This window comes from Hibiscus syriacus, unplaced genomic scaffold, assembly GCF_006381635.1.
Source record: "Hibiscus syriacus cultivar Baekdansim isolate YM2019G1 unplaced genomic scaffold, ASM638163v2 tig00110864_pilon, whole genome shotgun sequence".
In the NCBI taxonomy this organism is placed as follows: domain Eukaryota; kingdom Viridiplantae; phylum Streptophyta; class Magnoliopsida; order Malvales; family Malvaceae; genus Hibiscus; species Hibiscus syriacus.
The window spans coordinates 3,562,762-3,570,972 of NW_024062893.1; positions in this window are offsets into that span (position 1 = coordinate 3,562,762).

The window sequence follows — 8,211 nt, forward strand, 5'->3', positions numbered from 1 at the left end:
GTAATGATGAATTCGTTTAAATCACAACTGAAGAAAACCCCATTTGCACACTCCATTGTACTTCCATTAAAATTGCTAAAGCCTCCGTCCATAGTGGTCCCATGTTTCTTGCAACGAGCAACCTTGACATAACCTTTGTTGTTCTTCATAATAGTAGCAATTTGGAAGTTGTTTCAACCCTAATTAAAACCTGCATCTGAGTAGGTTTTCACTGGTCCTCGAGCTTGAAACACCATTGTTCGCACCCTTTTACTAGCATGCAAAATATCCAACAAAATATCTCAAGCTTTGCACTAGTTGCATTCGACATAGATACTTGAACAAATTCTTGCATGAACAATTGAGTAAGCCAACCAATATAAGAGCCACCCATATGTCTTTGGTGGATAAAAGAGTATTCACTGTGAACGGTGAATCTCCCCGAGTTGTCCAAGTCCAAAATCAACTCATCCTCTCGAGTTGGAACGAGAACAACATGGTTCAAAATCACCTGGCAACCCTGTATCCCACCACTTGAGCAAATTTATTTTGATCCCAACTTTTAGTGTCATCATAAAATTGCGCCCCAATATCATCTTAAAAATAGCATGGAAGGGTCCCCTCGGGAATGTTCAATTTATTAAGCCGCAAGTTTCTTTTCAAGGGAGTAGTATGGCCAGTTCCCAAACTATGTGCAACCTTGTAACGAATAATCTCTAGCTGATAAAATTATCGGTGCACCCTTACAAGCTCGAATTTCAATAAGTTTCTCACATTCAGTAACACTATGAAGTAGCCTAACCCCGACAAATCTATAAAAGAATGAGGCGAAATGGGATCACCTTGCTTTAATCCTCTGCTAGCGAAGAAAGAATCTGAGAGGACCCCATTGATCTTAATATGCAAGGGCACATTTGAAATACAAAATCTAATCCATTCTATATCCACTAGGCCCCATAAATCAACAAATAATCTCATTCTACTCAACCATAAGCTTTACACATGTCTAGTTTAACCGCCATTTCCACATTTCAGCTTGTATTCTTCATGTGTGTAGAATTAACAGATTCAACAGCTATCAAAGCATTATCAGTAGCAAGCCTTCCAAGTACAAATGCACTCTAAGCTTTCAAAATAAGATATGAAAAACACCTTGTCAACCTATTTGCAAAAGACCGTAGTAATGACCTCGTAAAAGACATTACATATAGAAACAGGTCGAAATTTTGTTGATTTGGTGGCATTCTTTAACTTTGGGGTAAGGACGATAGTCGTGTCTTTCAGTCTGGACATGGAACTAACCCTAGCATCCGATTGTTTTGGGTTGAAAAAGGCAAAGAGAAATTGTTCTGGAACACATCAAACCTATAATTTGATGTAATTCAGATCCAATTCCAATGTTAAATCAGTATCTAAAGCAGCTGACCAAAAATCTCTAACCTAGAAACCGCCAGCCTCCAGGTACTGTTGCCGGACACCTGACAAAAAAAAACGTTTGCATTATGCGTAGATTAAAAATAGAAAAAGAAACAATGGCTAATTAAAGGAAATGATTATGTATTATTTTATTTTGATAGTAGTTAAAATTAATGAAGAAAAAGAAAAATAAAGTAATTTTATTAATTTTGGTTTGGATAGATAGCGGAAAGGAAAGTTAATGATTAATTATGATGATTTTTTATTATTATATTTTTAATAAAATGATAGATAATTATCCGACTATTCATATGGTTCAAACTAATTTCTTTTTGTTAAAAATTATATTTTAATAGTTGAGATCTAGTCTATTGTACTTTTTTTCATCATTTTTAATACCTTACTCATTGTTATACATATGTATAAGATTTACATATAAATTATATAAATCATGTACATAAATAATAATAGAAATGATTGATTTTTTATTAAATAATAATAAATGAAAGAAATGATAGATCAAAGTTTAACCCAATTTTTATATCATTAAAAGTTTGTTTACTTTTGTTCCTTTAGCTTTCCCTTCAAATGAAGTAAATGTCCCTTGCTTAAATAAAAATAGATATCCAATCAAAGGAAAGGATGATGAATTCAAATACTTTTTTTTTTATCTCTCCCAATTTAATTCAAGTAGGAGTGAACAAAACTTGATTAAATTTAACAAAAATAAAAAATATTTTTAAATTGTTTTTGAATTATTTGAGTCAAATTATTCAAATCAACTCAAATTTCACTTATTTAAAAAATTGAGAAAATTAAAAATTTAATTTAATTATTTTACAATTTAATCATTGATTTCCTTATTTCTTTAATGTCTCCTTCATTGTAAGTCCATTATTTGACCAAATTTAAGCCACACATTCCTAAATCATTGTTTAATAATTATGTAGCTTCAATTTCTTTTTTGAAAATTAAATTTATTTTTTTTCAATTTAATCCCTTAAATTTACAAGATTTCCTTGCTTTTTTGTTACTCATTCGTTTTAAGATCATTTTGACCAAATTTAAACTGCATGTTCCACTAATACTAAAAAGGCTTAGTACAAAAATAAGTACATAAATTATGTCTCGAAAAACGTTTTGGTGCCTAAATAATTTTTCGTTCAAAATAAGTGCCAAATATTTTCTCGGTTATATTTTTAGGTGTCTATCATTTTTTAATAATAAAAATATTGTTTTTAAAATATAAAAAAAATCAACCCCCAACCCCGTCCATTTCTCTCCCTCCCTCCACGGTCATCGACCATCTTCGACCATTATCATCATTGTCGAATGATTGGGTTTTGAGCGGAATTGCATGGTGGTTCAAATGGTGGTGACGATGTGACTTATGGACGTCGGGATCGGTCGGAATCGATGAAAAACGAAGACGGTGGTTTAAAATCCGACGAACATTTGAATGCTTCTCCATGGCAAACGGTGAAAACTTACGACGAAAGGCCAATGAGGGTTTGATCGGAGGTCGACGCTGATATTGCTGAAGGCGGTCGTGACAGTCACGGTCGATCGATAGTAGAAGGTTGAAAGGGGAAAGGGGAAAGGGGGAAGGGGAAGGGGAAGGGGAAGGGGAAGGGGGAGGGAGAGGGGAAGGGAGCACGCGGGGGATTTTTTTTAAATAAACAATATTTTTATTTTTAATTTTTTAGAAATAGATTTCAAAAATAATCAAAACGTGACATATGTCACTTAACGGAGATATTTAACGGTGGTTAACGTTTGGACACCTAAAAATGTAACGTTTGAAACATTAAGCATATATTTTAGCTAAAAATTCTTTAGGCACCAAAACGTTTTTCGAGATATATTTTGGACACTTATTTTTGTATTTAACCTACTATAAAATACATGTGTAACTTCAATTCCTACTATTAACAATAAATTTATTCTTTTTGCAATTTAGTTAAACACTAGCCTCATTAAACATTCGTAAGAGGAGATAAGAGTATTATAACATCAAGCTTTTAGATGTATTTTTTATCATTTTGAGTGAGTTTTGTGAAAACCCAATTTGAGAAGAAAGAGCGAAATATGAATATTTTGATATTGATATTGTCGTAAATGGCGATCAATGAGAGACATTGATTGGCTGACAATGACAATCGAGTGAGTTGTCAATTTTCTATAAAAGATTGGAAAGAAACAACCATATCATCACGTTGTTAACTATTTAACAACCTAGTGCCTTAATTAAAATGCAAACTAAATTTTAATGCTGAAAATGAAACATTTTAAAGTTCAGTGCTAAAATCGATGCAAAACCAAAAGTTTAGTGATCGTATAATTTACCATATTTTAAATCAAAATTAAAAAATTGATAATTTCTTATTAATTCATAAACTGAATAAATTGTATTTCGATTTAATTATATATTTTGATAAATAAATCAGTTATATTAATGATTAACAGTTTTAAAAATATGGTTAATTTAATTAACAATAATTTGATCGATTATTAACTGAACTGACCATTTGAATACCTAATGTTATTTGAGTAAGTTTGTACTCAATCACTTCTTTAATTTTGATCAAATTTAAGATTTTTTATGAGGTGAATAATTTTATATATTTTAAAAATTAAAAACTATATTATTATTAACTAAGCATTATATATATATATATATATATATGAATATAAAGGTGCTAGCTTTTATTGCATAAAAAGTAAGAAAATAGCTTAAAAAAGCAAAACAATGTACTTCAGAACAGACAGGAAAAAGCCCTCCTCCAGTGCATCTTTAGTGTGAAAAAATAACCATTAAAAAACGTTAGCACCGAGAGATCAAATGATTTACAGAGCATACAATACGCCCAACCGAGGATTCATGAGAGATTATGGCGGATAGATCCATCTCCTATCTTCCGCCGCTTGAGATTCAACGTCAGCTGGGGCTTCATCGATCCAATACCGATCAGTTCCATCCAAGCTCCGATTAGCCGCTAAAAGGTGAGCCACCTTATTATCGTTCCTCGGAACAGTCATAAAACGACATGCATGAACAGCTGAAGCCTGTCTCTTTGCTTCCCACACAAGAGCGCTTATCACAGACATGTCAGGAATTGGGGATTTCATTCTATCCTACACCGATCGGGAATCCCCTTCAACAATGAAGCTTTGGAATCCCAAGTCCGTCGCTAATTCCACCCCATGTACTCCGAGGTGATATGTAGCATTTCTCATAAATGCTCCCAAAATGAATTATTCTCTATCTCTAATGACAACCTTTGACCATCCACGTCGTTATTTTGTAGGTAGCACGCATTAAAATTGACTTTAGGCGATAACACCGAAAAATCACCTTTTGGAACTTTAATTACCTGTCAGACACAATTTCATATTTATTTATCGATCTAACACCATTTACAGGAAGACATCATGAACCGCGCCTTACATTGATCTAGCGCAACGTGGGGTAAGGAGCGGACCATGAACCGCGCCTTATGCTGACATGGTGACACATTGACTAAGGCGCGGTGCATGGGGCGCGCCTTATGCCACGTAGGGGTATAGCGCGGTGCATGGGCAGCGCCTTCCTGCAATTATGACATGCACCAGAATGGCGTGATGCATGGGTCGCGCCTTGCATAATTGTCCGCACTTCTCGGGTTTAAAGCAGCTCCTCTCCGTTATAAATACACTTCCCCGTAAACTCTCTCACAACTTCCTCTCAACCGAGAAATTACTACAATAATCCTCTCAACCAATAAAAAACACCCGATAATTTTTTTATATTTGATTCATAAGTTCGTTCGATCTTTCGTTATAAGGTAATTTTTTTATAATTTTTTTTATAATTATATATGATTATTTGAAAAAAATATTGTATTAATTGTTTTCAATTAATTTTTGTGATTGTAAAATTGGAAAGCGGGAGCATACGTCGAAATATTTTTGCCGATACGGTAATAATATAAACTTATATTATTTAAATTATTTACGTTTATGTGTAAAATTATTTACGTTTATGTGTAGAAATTTTATTGTATTATATTTTAATTCATATATTATTTATTTAATTAGGATTGTTTTAGGTTTTTTTTTGCAGATATAATATTGTCGCACTTTCAAACTCTAAGAATGACGCGAATTTCAGCTATTGTTTATTATGATGGAGAAATTCGAGAAGATGAAACGGCGTTGTTTTCGTATCAAATCATTATGTTAAAATATCCTTCAAGAGAAACATAACTCTTGAGGAGTTGATAACGAAGATTTCAAGGAAGGTTCATGTTGGAAGTACTAGAAGAATGTCGTCGCTACAGTACAGATTTCCAACATCTTGTTACCATTAACTTATACAACGTTCGAACTATCGAACAATGATGATGTTGAAATGATGATTGATTCTCAAAGTAATTATTCAGACGTCGATACGGAGATGTATGCAAAATTTGTTGAAGTGCGTGTTGTTCGGGGTCTATCATTAAGCTCCCACTATGAGCTGGCTGAACAAGTTTATCAAGTTGACAGCCCGACTACAGTAATGTGTAATGATTTTAATGCAATAATGGGAAATCCGCATCATGATGTCGTCTCATCAACTTCAATGGGGAGACATTCATCAACAACTCCTTACGATCTGTACCGAGGTAGGTCCACGAACAATCCGTATGGCAACATCGTGTCCAGTTCAAGGGGAATGCATTCATCTGCAAATTTCTTTGACCTTAATATGGAGATGCCCTCGACGCAACAATCTGTGTAGTTTCCATTTGACACGATGGCTTCAAGCTCCAGGGGATGGCATTCGACTGCGAGCTTTTTCGATCTCAATGTCGATATGCCTTCTAGTTCAAGGGGAAGACATGCAAGTAGTAGGTTCTTCGACCTAAATGTGGAGAGCATGGAGGAACCATCATCTCCACCAGAATAACCGTTTCGTGAGCCAGTGCGGATGGTGCTGAGACTGGACTATTCATTCACCCATAATCACCGTAATTCAACTCCGATGATGATGATGTAGATGAAGTTCCCTCAAATGTGCCACAAACCGACCCTCCAGCACACATGTATGAAGCTGATTATGGTACAATGTACGGGCCAGAATTTGCGGATATGCCTAATCTCGGTGACTATGGATTTTACTCATCAATAAATAATGGTGAGTTATCTTTAGGCATGGAGTTTTCAAGCAAAGAAGAAGCGATGATGGCTATAAAAAATTACAATATCCGTAATTCTGTTCAATCCAGAGTCGACCGCTCCACGACAGAAAAATATGTATGACACTGTACCCGACGCGAAAATGGATGCAATTGGATGGTTCGCGTATCGAAAAGGAAGATGAAAAACAATAGATGGGAACTAAAGGTATACAACGGTCCTCACACATGTTGTGCTAGAGGGATCAACCAAGATCATCTCAACTTGGACTCTGAAGTGATATGCGAAGCCATCATGACCATGGTAAAAGCAAGCTCACATATAGCTATTGATATGTTGATTTCAGCTATACAATCGCACTATGGGTATTCTGTCTCATACAGAAAAGCATGGAAGGCAAAGCAGTATGCCATTAAAAAACTTCACGGCAAATGGGATGCATCTTACAATAACTTCCAAGTTGGTTTAGGCTGGTGCGGAGGTTGAATCTTAGGACAATTGTGGACTTCGAAACCTCCCATGCATACCATAATGATCGAGTTTTTCGCGATCGATGCCAATTCTACCGGGTTTTTTGGACTTACCCACAGTGCATTAATGCTGTTAAATACTGCAAGCCTGTAATCCAGATTGACGGGACTTTCTTGTCTAGAAAATACAAGCAAATTTTACTATTGGCAGTTGTCCAAGATGGTAATCACAATATTCTTCCAGTTGCTTTTGCTCTTGTTGAAGGAGAAGATACAAATTCTGGGCTTTTTTCCTCTGAAACTTACGTTCACATGTTATCACGAGGGAAAAAATCTGTGTCATTTCAGATCGCGGAGCTGGGATCAAAGCAACAATGGAGTCTTTGGGTCTATTGTGGCAGCCACCCTTTGTCCAACATAGGTATTGTATCCGACACATTGCTGCGAACTACCATGGAAAGTTCAAGAAGAATGATGAGCGCCAATTACTTGTGCGCATGGGTAAGCGAAACCACCCTTTTTCTTTTGATCATTTTCATTTTTTAAAGAAACAAAGTTAGTAAGTTCTACATTTTATGATCAGGTTACGGACTACTATCTCAATCATTTGAATTCATGCTTCAATATTTGTGGGAGAAGAACGAGGAAGGATACGATTACATCAGCCTCATCGATAAAGAAATGTGGACAAACGCATATGATGGTGGATATCGATATGGACACATGACGACCAACTTGGCTGAGGCAATCAATTCGATCTTAAAGGGTGCACGTCACTTACGTGTAGCGGCTTTGGTAAAAACTACATTTTTAATTTGGGGGCGCTTTTTGCGAAGCTCGGGGGATAAGCTCAAATCTGGATGTAAGGTGATCATGTCTATCACCCTAGATTAGTTGCAGATATAAAAAAATTGTTGCATCAAATGGAATGTCTGTAACAAGCTTATCTAGAATGCATAAATTGTTTTGTGTGACAGAGTTATCGCGACCTCTTCAAGGGATTGAAGTTGTGTCATTAAGAGTAAATCTACGAGATAGATGGTGCGACTGCAGGTTTTTTCAAGCTCTGAAGTATCCATGCTCTCATGTGATAGCAACTTGCTCACATACCCGTAAAGACTATAACCGTTTTGTGGATCCCGTATACCTACTATCAGAAGTGTTTATTGTATACGAATTTGAGTTC